Source organism: Notamacropus eugenii, chromosome 2 (genome assembly GCF_028372415.1).
Source record: "Notamacropus eugenii isolate mMacEug1 chromosome 2, mMacEug1.pri_v2, whole genome shotgun sequence".
NCBI classification, from domain to species: Eukaryota; Metazoa; Chordata; class Mammalia; order Diprotodontia; family Macropodidae; genus Notamacropus; species Notamacropus eugenii.
In genome coordinates, this window is record NC_092873.1 from 257,096,702 (window position 1) to 257,116,010 (window position 19,309).

The 19,309-nt window shown below is 35.7% G+C and overlaps 1 protein-coding gene and 1 long non-coding RNA gene across 4 annotated transcripts in view; one reads left to right on the forward strand and one right to left on the reverse strand.

Moving 5' to 3' along the window:
• Positions 1–19,309, forward strand: part of PACRG (parkin coregulated) — a 583,000-nt gene that overhangs the window by 362,095 nt on the left and 201,596 nt on the right. The window lies entirely within an intron of this gene.
• Positions 1,325–19,309, reverse strand: part of LOC140522368 (uncharacterized) — a 112,427-nt gene continuing 94,442 nt past the window's right edge. For all 3 annotated transcript variants that reach the window (XR_011973314.1, XR_011973312.1, XR_011973313.1), the window contains exon 5: positions 1,325–2,117. This is a non-coding gene — a long non-coding RNA (uncharacterized lncRNA). The remainder of the gene's footprint in view (positions 2,118–19,309) is intronic.

Sequence of the window (19,309 nt, forward strand, 5' to 3'; positions counted from 1 at the left end):
CAATTTCAGGACTATTTATCATTTGGATGCACAGCATGATGTGGCTTACTCTTGTCTAGCTTCATTTAATTTGTTTTGTGATTTCTCTTTGTAATTTCTAATATCAGCCACTCCAGTGTTTCTGAGCCCTTTTGGCGTTTGAACTTCAGGGCACTTATGTTGGCTTTACTTCACTTATCAAGACACACATCTCAGGACCTCATTTTTCCAGTCATTGTTTTGGGTTTTTTTCTATATATTTTTTATTCTTTAGGTCAGTTCCCCTCCTCACCTCCACCCTCATTCCTCTATGGAAGTCATATTTAGTTCATATGAGAAGTTTAAGTAGTCATTTCTTTTGATAATGTAATATCTTCATTCTGCCATTGTACATTTTCAAATCAGCATTTTGAACTTAAAAAAAAAATTTAAACACCTCTTTTTTGTCAGCAAAGACTCAAGCGTAAACGTACTAAGGCCTTACGTTGAGATTTTTCATGATAGAGTGAAGGCTCCCTAAAGGGACAGATCTGGAATGCTCAAGACATAGACTGAGTCATTATCATAATTTCGGGGTTTGGACCACTGAACACAAAGACAAGAAGTTACAAAGCAGAGACTTTTTGGACCTGTGGGTGCAAGAGGAGAGAAACAGATCTGATCATGCTCAGCTGCAATCTTACCAACCAATCAGCAACTTACAGCAAGTAGACAAAGATGCAGGCACAAGGCAAGTTGACAGCAGGCATACATGTGGTGCAGCTGGAATTGTGTTTTCATCATTTGCTGTTCTTACCAGAAGTAGCCTACGCTTTTTATATCAAAACTGCTGGCTCCTTTGGTGCTATAAAATAATCATGCTCCTTTTCCAAATTTGTGAAGTGCAGAGGAAAAACAGTATGATTCTATAGCTAGTATGATCACTTAGGACTTGGTGCTTTGAGGAATTTATCCCCTCAAATGTCTGGGATGACCCAGTTAAGATGCTGTCATGTGACTTTGACCCCTTTGCATCAGAGCCTCAGGGACTGGCAAAGGAAACATGTGCTTTGTGTTCCTGAGAGAATATGGGTCTTCGGTGAGGTGAGAAAAATTGATAATAAAGTCCTGAGAGGGAATAGAAAGATCATTGACTCTGGAGTCAGAGGGTCTAAGGACAATTGCAACCTCTGGTACACATTGTCTGTGTGACATTGATCAACTTACTTCATGCCCCTTGGCTTCAGGTTCCCAGTTGGTTATGTTATGAGAGAAAATGGACACTGAGGAGAATGGATTGTAGTTTCTTCTTTCTTAGGTTCTTATCCAGTATCGGTATGTGGCTCCATCAAATAATCAACAAGCATTTATTAAGGTGCTCCTGATTATACTTTATTCGTTATTGAGTTTGATCATAACAGGAATACAATTGATAAGGCAAAATAACTGAGTAACTGTAAGTCAGATCTTATAAAATTGGAGACTGTTGATATTGGGGTGGTTTCAAGGAATAACCCTATTTTTAATAATTGTTTAATTTAATGTGTTAATCTAATGTATTTAATTTAATTAGATGTATTAAGTGTTAGACCAAAGTTTATAGATATCAGGGACAGTTGTCTCCCTAGTCCTCTATCAAATTCACCACTACTTAGTGTGGCTTCTAACAGTTCAACGAAAAACCATAGGAGCTTGAAAGCAGATGTCAAATCCTGAAATACCAGGACTTCATTAAGGTTTAAACTAGATCCAGCCTGCTTCAAGTCATACAAAAGTGTACCTGTTTTAGGGAGTCAGATTGGTGTGATAGACTTAACCAACCCATTCAAGGTCTGAAACAAATGAACTAAAAGCAAATTGACAGGAAATGAAAAAATGTGTCCATGTGTAGGTATATTTGTGTGGATACTGTGTTAGTTGGGTATCTACATATTTGAATGTTTCTATTACTTTGTTTTTAGGTGCTTCTTCTTATCCTTTCATTATGAGATTGAAGCCCCCTTTAAGGATCCATATCTTCTGAATAGAAACTTTAGGTTCAGTCATGTACAACAGCAGTGGGCTTTCAGGAAATAGTGTTGACTGAATATTTGTTCTCAGTTTGAAATCACTTTCCTCCTTTGAGAGTATTCACTGATTGATTCATTAAAGGCATCTATCTGAAAAACAAAAAGATGTCCACTTAAAGCAGGAAATAACTGACATTAATATAGAACATGCAAAATTCCTTAAACCTTCATTATCATCTCTTTTGATATTACAGTCTTAAGTAGGTTGTAAAAGTATTAGGGGATAGAGACATCACCCTGTTATTTCACTGGTATAAAGTATGCCTACATGTGAAAAATCTCTACCTACATAGGCACTTTCTCTGCAATGTTTTGTTTTTTTTAGTCCATGGAGTCACTCAAACAGAGGCAGACCCAGATCTTCCTGGTTTTAAGGCTAACATTCTACTACATAATTCTGCATCTCTGTATGGTATTATCTTCCCCATTTGGCAAATGAGAAAACTGAGGTTCAGAGGCCACATTGCTTGTGTGAGAGGCAGCACTGAAGCTTAGGTCTCTCTTCTGACTCTGAGTTCAGGACCACTGCACCATGCTGCCTCTCCTGACATTAACTGACTCCTCAGAAAGAATAGAGTATTATTTATCAATTACCTCAATTTAAAAAGCATTCATTGAGCATTATGTGCTGAGCATGGTTCTTAGTTCTTGGGAACTCAGAACCAAGCATGAGCTATAAACCAGCAATTTCACTGGGGAAATAAACCTAGCATACATGAAACTGAACAATCATTAAATACAAAATTGAGTAGAAAAGATAATAAGTTAGGTTTTTCAAGGAAGAAGAGATTAAGGTGGAGTGGATTTGTTGGGAAAGATTTACTGGAGGAGGTGTGACTTGAGTGATAGCTCAGGAGTATTTAGAGAAGTATTGGGAAAGGATATCTTAAGAGACTGAGATAATGTCCTGAACAAAGCCTCAGAGATAGGAACATGGACTAATGTTCAGATCATCCTAACTGGAAGATATTTAATTTTTATCCTAGTTTCAAAAATTCTATAGGCTTCAATTTCAAATCAGTCACAGAACTTGAAAATTGAAAGAGACTACAGCACCCATCAAGTCCTACCCACAAAAAAAATAATCTGCTCAGTGATATAGCTAAAAAAATGTTATTCAGCCTTTGCTTCAAGACCTCCAAGGAAGAGAAACCCACCGTTCCTGGGGCAGGCCACTTCTGGGTGGCTCTTTTTATTCAGAGTCCTGTTAGCAGAGGCTGTGGTAGCTGAAAATTTTGACTAGGGCATCTTACATTATAAAGGCCAATAGTCTCTGGGCAGCAAATGGAGGTAATAGAAGAGAAATCCAGTCTTCTGAGGAACCTTCTTCGTAAATGTTATGATGAATTGATTTATCGTAGCCAGTTTTTCTTGGACAAATTAATGCTATTTGTGCCTCATTTCTCCTAAACTAGTGCAGATTGAGTAAAACAGAACTTTTTCTGTTTTAAATAATTGAATGCTCCCACATACCAAAGTGCTCTCTCCTTCATTCTTTTCTTATCCCTCTAGCCTTCCTGCTTCCTTTCCATTTCAACATCTGTTTCCCCAAACTCCTTCAGTCCTTCTCTTTCTACTCTTGTGTGTGAAGAAGACATGCATTAATAGCTAAATGTATTTAATTATACATCAGAATTCCTTGTATTCTAAATCTTATTGACTTATCACAAATAACTGAAATACTCCCTTTGTGTAGGAAAACTCCCATGACTGATTTGGATCTGTGGTACTGATAGGACTGACATAAGGAGGGACCTGAATTTCCATCTGGATTTTGATACTGAGTATCCTATTATATATCATATCATATCATATCATATCATATCATATCATATCATATCATTGTGTTATATTATCACCTTATTAGTTGTGTGGCAAGCTTTCTGAGACTCATTTTTCTCCTCTGTTTAGGAAACATATATATATAGTAATACTTTTTATAACTAATTGTCAAGGCCGTTGTGATGATCAAATGAAAAAGTATATGTAAAATATTTTGAAAACTTTAAAGTGTAATTGAAATATCTATTATCATTACCATGATTGTCGTTATTATTTTGTTGTCTTCTTGTTTGATGGAGTTTAGATTTTAAAAAGTTCTGGGACAAATCACTGTCCTGGGGCTCTTCTTTTATATTTGGTGTTAAATGTACTAGTGTACAGGTAGATAAAAAAACTACTCTTTGTGTTTGAATGAAAGTTTTCAGAAGTAAGCTCATCCACTCATTGTGAGCTCCCTGAAAGCATCCTGAGGACCTTTCCAGTAATAGACAGAATGGTGGGATAGCATGTCCCTAATTCTGGGCCAACATAATTTTGATTTTTTCTGCATGATTTCCGTATTTTAAAAACTTTTCATTCCACTTAACTCAAAGATTATATGTACTTCCTAAGGTAACATCTTTTCAAAGTGTTACTCTTAAGTTTATAAATAAAATTATAGAAAAAGAAGTAAACAGAGCCAGGAAAACATTATACACACTAACTACAATGATAAATGGAAAAAAGTCACAAGCATCCAAGAGTGCTCTGTAGTAATAACGACTAACATGACCTCAAATAAGAGAGAGGAGAAGTCATTGGACTGTGCCTTCTCCCCAAAATTCCTCTGCCAAGGTGGGAAATACGGAGTGTGGAGCATTGAATACATGTCAGACTTTTTCAGTGTGTTGGTTGGCTTTACTGAAATGCATTTCCCCCCCATCCATTTATTATAAGGAATGGCATAACAGGGGAAGGAATGGTATATAGGAAAATATTGGTGACATAAAAACAAAAGATATCAAAATTCATTGTTAAAGAAAAGGTTTGTGGGTCAATGTTATATCTTGGTGATTGTGGACAACAGTTTAGTCTATAAAAATATTTTGATTCCAGTATATTTTATTGATTGAATTCTCATGGATATTTTTAGGTCTTTATAGAATAAGAATTTGTTGTCTGTCCACTAAAGGTAGCAAGGTTCTGAAGCATGACTCTAGACACCAGATTATATCTTTTTAGGTATTTTATAGGCCCTAAATTTCTTGTAGCTTGAAGTGACCTGCTGTAGTTTCTACCAGTTCCTTGTATAATCTGTATTAGTCAGTAAATGCTAGTTTGCTAAAGTTAATCTTTTCTTTATTTCTAAGGCTACAATCTGGTTTTGAATTGCCTTCATGAACCCTAAACATCCCTAATCCATGAACCCTAAACAAAATCCAGAAACAAATGCACATGAGTCAGATATGTATTGATACTTCTTAGTCGATGTATTATTATTGCATGTGTTTGTGCAAATGTTGCCCGTTGAGGGCCTTTCGGATTTCACTCTTCAATGTTAATCATTTCATAGGTTCTGTGCAGAGGTAAACCACTTGGTAATTTTGTACAGAGTCAGGTTGCTCAGGAAAGTGATGTCTGTTTGCTCCAAAAATGTTTCTTAAGGTTGTTAATCTGTTTACCATGTTTTCTTATACTATCAATCCGCTTCTTCTCTGATGAGGAAATATTGATCTTTCCATACTTGCCTTAAAGTAATAGGCCCTGTCTTTCTTTAATCTTGTGTCAGTTTTTGTTAAGATACTTTCCAAGTCTGTTGTGACCCATTTTACAATACAAATAGTATATATTCAAACTAGTTTGGTATAGGTGCCTTTTTCCCATTGAGCTTTGTATTTGATGCTGCTGTAAGTCTCTTTATATATATATATATATATATATATATATATATATATATATATATATATATATATATATATACATACACACACACACACACACACACATATATACGTATATATACACACACATACATGTATATACATGCATATATATGTATATGTGTGTATGTGTATATACATATATGTGTGTATGTATGTATCCATAGATTCTCCTTGTTAGTTTGAAGCTTAGGTCTTGCCTAGGTCTCTTTAAGTATTGCCTTCATCTAGTAGTTAAATTTGACATCTGGGTTCAAACTTTTGCAGCCTTAGTGTCCATCAAGAATTTTACTGTGTACAAATGACATTTTGTTATCGTTGGAAGATTCTCAAGATATTTCAAGTTTCACTTGTCTACCTGATAAAATTTATTTAAATAAAAATGTCACATGTAATATATTGGCAGAAGAGTATGAAGGTACATTGAGGGTTGGAAAATAGCTCTTAATGTAGTACTATTGTGAGTAAAGTTGGTTAGGTTTTATTAAAATAAAGTCCCAGGCTAACATCATCAACAAAATGGCTGAACCACCAACAGAATAGAAAAGAAAATTAAAAGAGGAACAAAATGTCTTCTGCTGGCTATTTATTCCTCTCCACCATGCTATATATGGCAAGATGACTGTGAACCTAGACAAAAAGGGCTCTTCCTCTGCACATACATTCTGCTCTCCTGCCTTACTCATGCGGACGCTGTCAGCCAGCACCATGACAGCACACAGAGGCACTTAGAATCTTGTTTCTGAAAAGATGTTTGTATATTTCGCTCTGCCTCCATCTCTAAAATTCATAGAGTTTGAAAGCTCATTAGACAGTAGCAACTAGGCCACATTAATAGAATGTTGAGGAATTCTCAGTCAATCAAGCTGTAGTTGTGCCTTACATCTGTCATTTAGAATGTAAGAACTCACAGCTATAGGGCAGCAGCTGAAATAATGAACTGCATTTCCAACCCTGAAAGAAGTAAAGTTGTTTTCTGAAGCTTTGATTGCCATTATCATCTGAAAGATAAAAACTTTTGAAAACATTATGCCTTACAGAAATGTGCTTAGATTATGGTGCTTTAATGGTTGGCAAGTTTTAAAAAATAGATGAAACATGCTAGTCTTTTACTAAAAACAGACTGCTATGCTATTCTTATCAACTTTTTTCCTTCCACATTTTGCATAGATACTTTAGGTTAATCCATCTTTCTGTTGAGGCTTTGATCATTTTAAATTAATCCTTCCTACAGAAGAATCTTCCTAATCACACCACCATTCATGCATGGCTGTATGTTCTCAGAGTGTTATGAATCAATATTTGTGACAGCTTTATCAGCCATGACAGTGTCCTATTGCGATGCCTCATCATATCAGGGAGGTGACCCTGAGTTCTTGAAGGTTGTGCCACACAAGTTTTGGCAGCTACTGCCAACCTAGAAAGGTTTCAAGTACAGGCATAGCAGTGGACTCATGTGCTTGTCATCTGAGGACCAGCCAAGATAAGTTCAGAAAAGCTCATACTAGAAGGCCAGAAACCCACAGAAACCCAAGAGAGTTATCAACTGGGAATAGATAAAAAGAGTAAACTGCTTCAGTAGAGGGAATATACACACCAGTGAAATCATGAATAGATGCTCAAATATCAAGGTATGGAATTAGGTCGCATTTAAGCATTCAACAGAAACCAATTCTTAAAAAATTAGGAAAAAAATATAAAACCGCACTAAAAATAAAATAAATAAAAACTGCACCAAAAGTTTCTGCACGAAGTTATCCATATTGGGACACCCTGTATATATGGAAGATAAATAAGCAGGGCTTGTGTTCATTCAGGGAGTTTTTGAGGAAATCAATGTCATTGAAGATTTTTATTTGCTTGAACTATGATTTTATATAGGCCACAAAACATTCATTTACCTTCTACTAAAATGAATGTGTCATTTCAGAAGGTCTATTTTGAGGTCTAATTATTGTTTGTAAAGCAAAGAGACCATTGTCCCCAGTCAGGAGGAATGAAAGAAATGTTGGACCTGAAGACAGCAAAGACATGAGTTCAAATCTCATCCCTTAAACTTTGTAGTTTTGTGATCATGGACAAAACATTTAAACACTCTGAAAAGGGAAAGAGAAGGGAATACGCTAGCACTTTTTACAAATATGTCATTTGATCCCCAAAACAACTCTGGGAGAGATAGGTGCTGTTATTATCCCAATTTTACAGTTGAAGAAACTGAGGCAAACAGAGAGTTTTTGTTTGTTTGTTTTTAGTGACTTGCTCAGGATCATGCAGCTAGAGAGTGTTTGAGGGCAAATTTAAACTCCAGTCATCTTCCTTCCAAGCACAATGCACTATCTTCTGTACCACCTAACTGCCTCTGAGACTGTTTACTTATTTGTAAAATGAGGATAATGGTGTCTGCAGTACCTACCACACGGGGTTGTTTTGAGATTAAATGAAATAATTTACATAAAAAACTTTAAATAAACCTTAAAGCATTATATAGTTTTTATTGTCATAGTACCATCACAGCTATGAAATACAATTGTGACATGAAATAATAATTATTTATCTTGCCGGGAGCATGACCAATTTTTGTCAGTTCTAACAAGAATTTTTTTTTAAGTATGTGCTCCTTAAAAATATTTTTGTTCTTTGATTAAGATTTATTATATTTCCAAAAGCTTTGAAATGTTCAATTTTCTTTAAGCTTTTGAATGTAAAGTCTAATTGTTTTAAAATACTAAAATTGGCAAGATTATCTGAAGGAGATGATTACATGTGCTTAGGATAGCCACAGAAAATTGGATGAAATTGAAGAATTGGGGCAAGAGCTTAATTCCCAAGATCTTAATCCAGTCTCTTTTAGCCATGTAGAAAAGAACTAGGAAATATCCCTTAGTTGTATTGGAGGGAAGGGCAGCAGTTTTAGGAGATTTTTTTTTAATGAGTTTGAATATCAATCCATAGAATGCAAAAAATGCTCTTACCCCAGAGGGTTTTTCAATCTGAGATAGGCAAACAAACAAACAAACAAAAAACCCACCTGGCTATCTAAAGCCATTATATAAGATAGACAGGAACAGCTACAGTGGACTCAAATAGTTTTCACTTTCTAATATTTAAACAAGACTCTGATTTCTATAGGGCACAAATAACTAGATGACCTAAATAACTAACGCCATGTGTTTTGCTGGTAACAGACTGATTTGTTTGGATTGTGAGTGTTTGCCACATATAAAATGGAACCTGTATGTAGACAATGTTTGCAAATCTAGTTTATATAATTGAAATTAATACTGAAAGGAAACAAAAGGTTCTTACTTCCATGAGGGTTTGATTCTGAGAGCTTAAAGTACTCTGAACTTGTTTGCATGATTTGTGAAAACTTGTACTGCTACAAGTCATTAGAATAATTGGGTACAAGGTCTTAGTCTATTCTTTTTAATTGAATCAAAACTGTATTTTTTATATGTTTTGTAAAGATCAACTCACACAAAAATTGATGAATGAAAAAGAAAATGTCCAACTAAATGAGGATCTCAGATGAATTTTTCAAACTTGTAAAATAGCTGCTTTTCACTATTTCCAAGTGTTCAGAGCTAATTATTTTAGTAGCTTTTGCTGCTGCTATTATGGTTATAAGCTCTCAGAATTTCTAATATAAATTTCATATTTTAAATAATTTATAAATTCTATTTAGAAACATATTCCTAGTTATGTTATATAAAAATTATCTCATGCCAGAAATAGATATTTTGTAAATCATATGTATTACTATGTTATAGCCCAAATTTTAAATAATGGGAAGAAACACTACCTGTGGTAGGCAGCTCAGTTTTTTGACCATGTTATTAATTGGTCTGAAGACATAGGTACAATAGCCCAACATTCCAGTTAGCTTTGCTCCCATACATGTCCAGTCACTCTTTTCCCAACCCCAGCCAGATATCTTACTAATGTATTGCCATGGGTCACAAGTGGGGATCCAGTATGGATATATGGATAACTTAGTGCAGAATGTCAGCATCATGACAGTATTTATCTTCCTAGTTGTGTCACTAATATCTTTGTATACAAAGGGGCACCATTTTTATTGCTTGTTTAGCTGGATCTGAGATCTCACATGTTTCCTCCTCTTCTTATCTGTCTTTCTATAACCAGTCCTTGGGACAGGGGTTGTCAACCTGGCATCTGTAAACTTGTGTGGGTTTATATACATGCATACGTACATACATATATATATACATACATACATATATATATATATAACTTTAGTTCAATATAATTGGTTTCCTTTGTAATCGTACATGTTTTATACATTTTAAAACATTGTTCTGAGAATAAGTCTATAGGCTTCACCAGATTGCTATATTGGTCTATGACACAGAAAACATTAATCCTGGCCCCAGAAGAGCCAGCCATTCACTGGAGTTCTTCATTTGGTGCTCTGTAACTCCAGTGTAGAGCATAGTGCCTGACGTGCACTTAATAAATGTTTGTGGATTGGTTGCTTGATTGATTGATTTTTTGGTTCTTCTAATGTAGCACTCAGGCATATTTTTATCAACCTGATGAGGCTTAGGTTTATAAAAAACAGCCTAATGATAGCCTATTTCCTACAGTAATTAAAGTTGGAATAATAAGTATTACCAGCTTTATACACTGAAACCCACAAGGGAGCAGGGGCAGTGCATAAAAGAAAAAAAAAAGGCAAAGGTAAGAAGGGACCTGAAAAACCTGTCACCTGTTTTGATCTGGTTTTATTCCTAGGAGATTGTTTCTTTTTTTCTTAAGGCATTTCAGATATCCTAAGCATTCAGGGAAACAAAAGAGTCAGAAATTGAAATGCAAGGCTAGAGAGATGGAATGTAGAGTCATAGGAGTTAAGAGTGTTTCAAGTGAAAAATATGAGTACTTAAAGTTCTTCCATGATAAAATTATTCTGTTGTAGTTGTTGTTCAGGCATTTCAGTTATGTCCAACTCTGTGACCTAGGGTGTCTGTGTGATACTTAACCCATCCAGTCCTGTTCGTTGTTCATCATCTCAGTCCTATCTGACTCTTTGTGACTCCCCATTTGGGGCTTTCTTGGAAAAGTTACTGGAGTGTTTGCCATTTCCTTCTCTGAGGCAAACAGGGGTAAGTGACTTTCCCAGAAGTACAGAGTTATTAAGTGTCTGAGGTTGGATTTGAACTTCAGGTTTTCCTGACTCCAGGCCCAGTGCTCTATCCACTGCGCCACCTAGTCACCCCATTCCTCTGTTTACTCATCCAAAAAAATGAAGGAGATGTACCAAGATGGCCTGTAACCTTTTTTGAGCTCTAAATCTATGTGGGGCAGTGGGGATATACACTTTAGAATGCATACTATGTTTTAGTTAGGATGATTTACTATCTTCAGGAGAGTACACTTGTTTCAAGGGGTATAATTTAATGTGTATAGTTTAGCCATCTTATTCTATATTAACAGAAATATAATATTCAGAAAGAGAGATAGTGGCCTTCTATTATGCCTGGGTCATACCATAGCTGGAGTTGTTTTTAATTTTAAAGTCTATAGTAAGTTTGATGGGAAGTTTTAAGAGCTGTGAACAGAGTATTAAAAGACCTGGAGATAAAAATAATAAATTAATGAAAAACCATTTATTAAGCACTTGCTATATGCTAGGCATTGGGCTAACTGCTGGGGATACAAATAGAAAAATTGAGGCAATCCCTGTTTGTAAGAAACTTATTCTCTAATTCAGGAGACAACGTATGAAAGAAAATTCATCTCCAGGGCAGATGGAAAGGTCCTTAAATATTAAGGGTGCTGTGGTGGGGAGGATAGTACAACCCAGATATCCTTAGATCATAGAAGCAGATGGAATAAATGTGCTGGAGGACTGCAGAATGTTGAGTTAGGGCAGATATTAAAGCTGGGAGGATTTTAGGAGGCTGAGGCAGGTCTGATGGTAAGGCATTGTGGTCTTCTATCTAGCTCATTGGGGTGATTGTAATTGTTGACTGCCATGTCATCTAAGCCCTCAAGGTAATTAAGCAGCTGGTATAAAGAGGGAGGGCATACTCATTGGTGACTGCTATTTCCACTGCCTGGCCATCTAAGATGGTTTCTGGATCATCTTGGGACAGAGGGAAAAGGAGAAGAGGGAAAAGGTAAGAGGGGGCATCCCAGTGGTGGTGCTTCTTACAACCCAGCTGATTACATATTAGGACAGTTGTTACATAAACACCCTCCCTACACCAGTTAGAAGTTCACTCTCTTCTTGCACATACAAGATCCCGTGAGCTCAAATCTAGAGAATACATGTGGCCAAAGGATAAACTCAGCTCTTTTGTTCCAATGAGTCATGCCATTGAAAATGAGTTGATGGAACTAGAGTATTTCACCTAGAAAAGACTTGAAGAGGATATCATAGCTGCCTTCTGGTATTTAAAAGGTTGTCCTCTGGAAGATACCTTTGACTTTTCATGCTTGACTCCAGAGGACAACTTTGGGTGAAAGCTGCAAGAGGCACGTTTAGGCTTTACATAAGGAAAAACTACCTAACAATTAAAAGTGAAATGGACGGCCTTGGAAAGTAGTGCATTCTTCTCCATTAAGACTCTTCAACACCAATACCATGTGATCACTTATCAGTTATGCTGTAGGGGGCATTCCTGTTGAGGTTCAGGTTGGACATCATTATCCTTTACCATAATATTCTGTGCCTCTCTGTAAATTGTCAAATATTGTTAATTATTGTCAAATGTCAAATCTGTCATGGAGAAGAGAGATTAATTATTTCCAGTTGGTTCTAAAAGATTGAATTGTAGATCATGAGATAACAAGCTACTCTTACCTGTATGACCTTGGACAGATCATTTCAGCATTCTTGGCCTCAATTTCTCTAAACGTAAAGGTTGTTATGATAATCTGTTGAAAGATTTACTTCTACATACAAACATTAGCATATGTGAACTCTTCATTGAATTTGAGTATAAGATTTATTTGACTTTAAGAAACAACACACGCATTTACCTTTCCCATTTATTTTGGCAACTGTGGTTGGATTCATCTGTGGTATTTACTAGTATTCTAAAAAATATATGTTTTGTCAAATAATGGCTTCTTTAATAGCTTTCCTCTGAATTCTACCATCAATAAAACTAATCAATTACCTATTCAGGCAAGAAGTGAACATTCCATAGCTTTGGAACAATAACATCATCTCTTGCCAAAAAGTAAATTTAAAATGTTGAATATCCAGAAACATTATTTATAAAGTGAATGAGAAGCTACTTCCTTTCTAATACTTAACCTCTGATTAGAAATGAGGCTGCCAGAATGCTGCTTTCTATCCTACTCTTTACCTTAGACCTTTGAACAGTTTAGAAATACCCTTAGATTAATATGACTTCATAATGACCTAGGAAAACTGAGTGTTACCTTTGTAGAGGAAAAAGTAAGATATTGCTTTTAAAAGTCTAAAGTCATCCAGTGAGTCATCAGCAGAGCCAAGTATAGAATCTGAGATTTCTCACATCATCCATCTGTAATTCTCTTTGGCTAGAGTTAGACTAAACTAATATCTGAACTCCCTGCCATTTATTTGATCCAGATGAGAAAGACCTAAAAAATACTGGATTTGAAATCAATCTGGAGTCTTAGAAATGGGCATGGGTCTAAAAACTTTCATTCACCTCCAAGTGACTTGAATTTCATCAGTATGCTTGACCCAAATCAAAGGTACAGTCCCTACAAGCTAATTTCTAGATATTCCCCCTTCCCTTTTTTTGTTTCTGTTACCTCCAGAATCAGGTATAAAATCTTTTGTTTGACTTTTACAGGCCTTCACAATCTGGCCCCTCTCTACCCTTCCAGTCTTCTACATTTTTACTCCCTTCTACCATACTCTACAGTCCAGTGATACTGACTTGCTTGCAGTTCATCACACATGACACTCTGCCTTCCAGTCTGCCTCTTTGTTCACTGTCCTAGACCTGGAATGTTCACTCTCCTTACCTCCTCTTCTTGGCTTCACTGGTTTCCATCAAAACCCCACTCATCTCATTTTCTGCAATTCTACAAATATCTATTCCATAGACATAATAATTTTGCAATCATTGAAGTCTATTACTCACAATAGCCCCAGGGGAAATTGTTGTGCTTCTATAGTTTAACAAAGGAGAATTACTGAATGTAAAACTAGCAGTACGTAGGGCTTCAACATTTATGAATCACTTTTTATCACAACATCCCCATAATATAAATAATGCAAGTAGAATTGTTTCCCTATTTTAAAGGAGAAACTGAGAGAAATTGACTTGGCCAGGGCCACACAGCTACTGTTGGAATGGAGAGTAGGGCCCAAATCTTCTGACTTGGAGGCCAGTATTTTGTGATTGTCTTTGGATGACTTATTTCAACCACATGACTTCCAAAAGAACACATTTAATAAATTTAAATTTTTCATTTAGAATAGATATGCTATTGGTTGTTTTTCTCCGAAGTAGAATTTAAATATGATTCATGAAGGAGAGATTTAGTATTTTTTTTCAACTATCACAATTGATTTAAAAGATGAGCAGACTAAATATTTATTGTGAGTACAGCTATGTTCTTAGATTCTAAAGGAGAACATTTCATACATGAACTACTTTGAGATATAAAAATAAGCAAAGAGAATTGTTATGATAGCTCTGAGACCAGATTTGTCTTGGCAATGATTTTGAAGTATGAAACAAGATTTGTCTTGAGAAACTTATCTTCCAGAGTACACTGCTATCGTTCCCACTGAGATTATATTTATTTAATGAGTTCTGTTTTATGGTATCTACTTATGTCTTTAAGCTTCCTCATTCCTTGTTATGTCTTATATACTTCGGAGAGAAATTTCAATTTTGTGTTTATCCATGAGCTACCTTGTACAAATGACCATAATGTATTTTTCATTTCTGAATACCTTAAAAGCATATTGCCTCTCCTTTCTGTTTTTCTGATTGTTTGTTACCTTTCTTAAGTCAATAAGCTCCCTTTCTACTTTTAAGGCATCACTGAACTACCTATCTACCCTATTAGGCTATCCAGTGAAATATTACTAACTCAAAAGATAGCATAATGATGTTCCAAGCTTCAAACATATCTGTCAAAAGTTTGGGGACAGCAAAGCCTCATAGCTGCCTCCATGTCTGTACTGTTGTAGAGCACACCATTTTTCTCACTTTGATCAGGATTGAAAACCCAGCAACGATAGTCACCAACTAAAAAAGTTCACCGTTGTGTTATTGTTGTTCTTGATTGCTTGGAACTCAGAATGGGAAATAGTCCAAAATATTGTTTGGATTTGGGGGTAAAGGAGGTAGGCTTCAGACTACATTTTCCCATTAAAATAATGGACTAGCCAATAGTTAGCTTTACAAGCTATTCCTCAGAAGCCTATTTAACTCACTCTTCAACTAGGTCTAACTACCACATTAAGTAGTTTTTAATGGAAAAAAATGCTTTGTACTTCCAACTGGGAATTTCCAGAAACACATTGATAGGACCTGAAGATCCTTTTAAGGTCCTGGGCAACTTTAAGATTCTATGTCTAAGGGCTATGTACCCCATCCCAATCTTAAGCACTTTTACCCCTCCCTAGCCTCATATTCTGAGGCATTAGCTCCCACTCTCAGACTGGAGCAGAGATTTTTGAGAGATAACAATGGAAAGGTATTGGACTATTGGAGTCAATTAAATCAAATCAGTAAGCATTTATTAAATGCTCACTGGTTTCACATTGCTAAATGCTAGGGATAAAACATAGAAGGCAGGAACAATCTCTGCTCTTAAGAAGCTCACATTCTAAAGAGCATAAGTAAAAAATGTGCACATACAAGAAATATTCACAATAAACTAGGGGTAATTTCAAAGAGAAGAGGCTGACATTGGAAGTTAGTAAGTTAGAGTTCATAAGAGGGAAGTGGAGTCTGGGCTTTGACATTGTATAGTCAAATTATTTTACTTCTCTGAGCCTCAGTTTGCTTATCTATCAAGTGGGCACAGTAATAGCTATAGTACACCCCCTCACTGGGTTGTTGTGAATAACCAACAAGACAAAGCATATAAAATTTTTTTGTCTAAAAAAAAAGAAATCCCTAAAATACTATGTAATGTTAGCTATTATATCATTAATTGCCTCAAAATTTTATCAGAAAATGCTAAAAGCACTATAGAAATGTCAGCTATAATTATCATTATTGTTACATAACCAGGCACCAATGACTTGTTTATTGTATGTTTGCATAAAGTAAGATAGATCTCTAGGTCATTCACTCATCAGTCTGAATATTAGAATAAGTATTAGTTGTCCATACTTTCTAAGTCTGTATCCCAAAAGGATCATAAAAAAAGAAAAAAGACTCACATGTACAAAAATATTATAGCAGCTTTTTTTGTGGTGACCAAGAATTGGAAATGGAGAGGATTTCCATCAATTGGTTTATGGGGAACAAGCTGTGGTGTGATTGCTATGGGAATACTATTGTGCTGTAAGAAATGATGAGCAGGTGGACTTGAGATAAACCTGGAAAGACTTATATGAACTGATGCTGAGTGAAATAAGAACCAGGAGAACATTGTATTCAGTAACAGACACATTGTACAATGACTGACTTTGATAGACTTAGCTCTTCTCAGCAATGCAAGGATCTGAGATAACTCCAAAAGACTCATGATGGAAATGCCATCCACATCCAGACAAAGAATTACAGAATCTCAATGCAGATTGAAGCAGACTATTTGCTCTCTTTTTGTTGTTTTGTTTTGTTTCTTCTTTCTTGTGACTCCTCCCATTGGTTCTAATTCTTCTTTACAACATGACTAATGTAAAAAGATGTTTAACATGAATGTAGATGTAGAGCCTATGTCAGATTGCATGCCATCTTGAGAATGGGGGAAGAAAGGGCAGGGGTGAAAATTCAAAACTCAGAAACTTATGAAAGTGAGTGTTGAAAAGTAAAAATAATTAAATAAATTTTTAACAAAAAGAATTCGTTGTCCAGAGGTAGTCAAGAGACCAGAATCCAATGTGTGAATGGTATATATGAGGGGTAGAAGAGTGGATAGGGAATTATTTAATCAATGTTCTCTCCTCCCCCCAAACTCTACCTTTTATCCTCACTTTTCCTTACCAGAAACCTAACTTCAGTGGGCCAGACATGCTGCTATGACCTAGAGGAGATGTAGACCTTTCTGTTTGAACTTTTACTCTGGCTTCTAATGCTCCTGTTCCCACACTTCAACAGCTGTTTCTTCTATATTTCTCGATACCTGTAGCCTTCTTCTCCTTATTAGCAGGCAAAAAAAACTACTCACCATAAGGCCTCACACATAGTAGGTGCTTAATAAGTATTTGAATGTAGGAATAAATGAATAACATCCAGAATTCTAAGAACTACTGCTGTTATGAGATATACCTCCATCAGGCAGACAATAATGAAAGGTAGAGCTCTGAGGGAGAGGGTACTTTGAGTTCATGAATATGGTGTGAATTTATGCATAAGAAACAAGTACAGATACTGTGTGTGTATATACATACATATACATATATACATACATACATACATACATATACATACAGAGTACAAGGAAGAATTTCAGATCCTTGATCTATTTCATGACCTGAGAGAAAAAAAACAGATTGAAATAATCACTTGCAAAAAAGTATAAGACAAGAAAAGATTGTGAGACAGTAAGAAGGCTATTGTTCATATCAGAGTCACAGATGCTGCAAATTCAAAATGAAATAGGCATTGTTTGTTATCATTTTGGGAACAGTGTCCTTAATATCATGATGTTTAAAATGTGCACAATACTCACCTGGCTTGTAAACTTATTAGTTTGTTTAACATCTCGGTTTAGATTTTAAGAGGAAAAAAAGCTTTTGTTAAGTATCAGAACAAATTTCTGCAATGGGTTCAGTGAAGAACACTTTAAAAATATCCTATCTGACTTAGATCATGAGAACAATAATGACAGAATAGATACTTTCTCCCTTTTAACTCTCAAAATCTCCTTAAAATTCTCAAAAACTCTCAGAACAAAGACTCATGCTCTATAATACAGAGAAATTACAGCTGAATCCACAAAACAAAAAAATCAGAAAACCCTACAAGGTGAAGGTTTTATGAATTAGTACCAGAAAGTATCTTTAAAGTGCTCACCCAGGATTCCCTCCCTGCCAGTCTCCCTCTATCCACAAACTAAACTGCAGACATGAGCCTGCAGCCAATATTGGGATTCTCTCTTGAATCAGAAAGTTGGGCATCCCCTATCGTCACCACCACAACTCCCATCTCACTAAAAATTATAGTCACTGATTGTACCCAGACATATGAGGAGGAACCCACTAGAAAATGGGAGAAGGCTGCAAGTACCCTGCTTTGGGGCTAGTCCTACACTAGGAAGCCCTAAATTTTCCCTAAACATCTTCCCTTTCCTCCCTCCACACTGCAGCAGATGCTAATTCATATCAGGCATAAAAGGAAAGGAGGGATAGTGAAGGGCAAAGTTCTATGACTGTGTAAGGCCTGAAGAAAAGAGGACTGAAATCCAGCTTTGGCTCTTCCTGAGAAACTCAAAGCAAGGACCCAGCCCAATGAATTCTACATCTCTCAATTTGGGAAGAGACTGAAGCAATTTTGTAGCTTAGACTTGGGGATATGCCCATCAACAACAAGGAAGGAGTCAGAAAGTGAGTGATATAGGAACATAAAGCAAAAAGCCTTAAATAGTACAGATTTTAAGAGGGAACATCACAATTAAGCCCCAGAGCACAGGCAACTAAATCAATAAAGAGGCTAGTAAAACTAAATGGAAGAATGAGTACTAAATCATTAATGAGATTTCAAAGCTCTCTTAACAAATGTAAGACAAAGAAAAGTAAACCAATGTGTAATGAAATGAAGAATCCTGTGGACACCCAAGAGAGTATGGATCATCAACAAGAAATTCTAGAATGGTTCCAAAGAGAAATTAAATCCACAAGAAAATAAGAATTACTATAGGTCACAATGTAGAGTTCAATGTACAAATTTAAAAAGCCAATCAGCAAACCTTTAAGTCCTTGCCATGTGCAAGGAACTGTGCTAAGCATTAGGGATACAAAGGAAAATAATAAATAATCTCTACTTTCAAGTAGCTTGCATTGTGATGGAAGAGACAAAATGTATCTAAATAGGTACATGTAAGATTTTAAAACCCAAGTAGTATATAAGGGTAAGAAAATCAAGTTTCTCTAAAGGAGAAAAAAGAGAGATCAACAGACTTCAAATACAAAAATTACTTTAGCAGAGGAAACACTGGAAGAAGAAAAGGAAAAAAAAACATTGAGAATATCTCTTTTTCTATCCAAACCCATTTGCCTATGAGGCAGGAAGCACAGGTACAAATGAGAGATTCTGTGATTTCTCAGAACTAGATAAATAAAAACTCTAAACACCACAATGCTGGAAATAATAAATAGAAAACTTCCCAGAACTTTGAAAAGGATCAGTTAAAAGAATCCACAATGAATTTCATGAAAAAAGAAAGAAAGATCATCATATACTTCAAACTCCAAAAGATATAATGGTT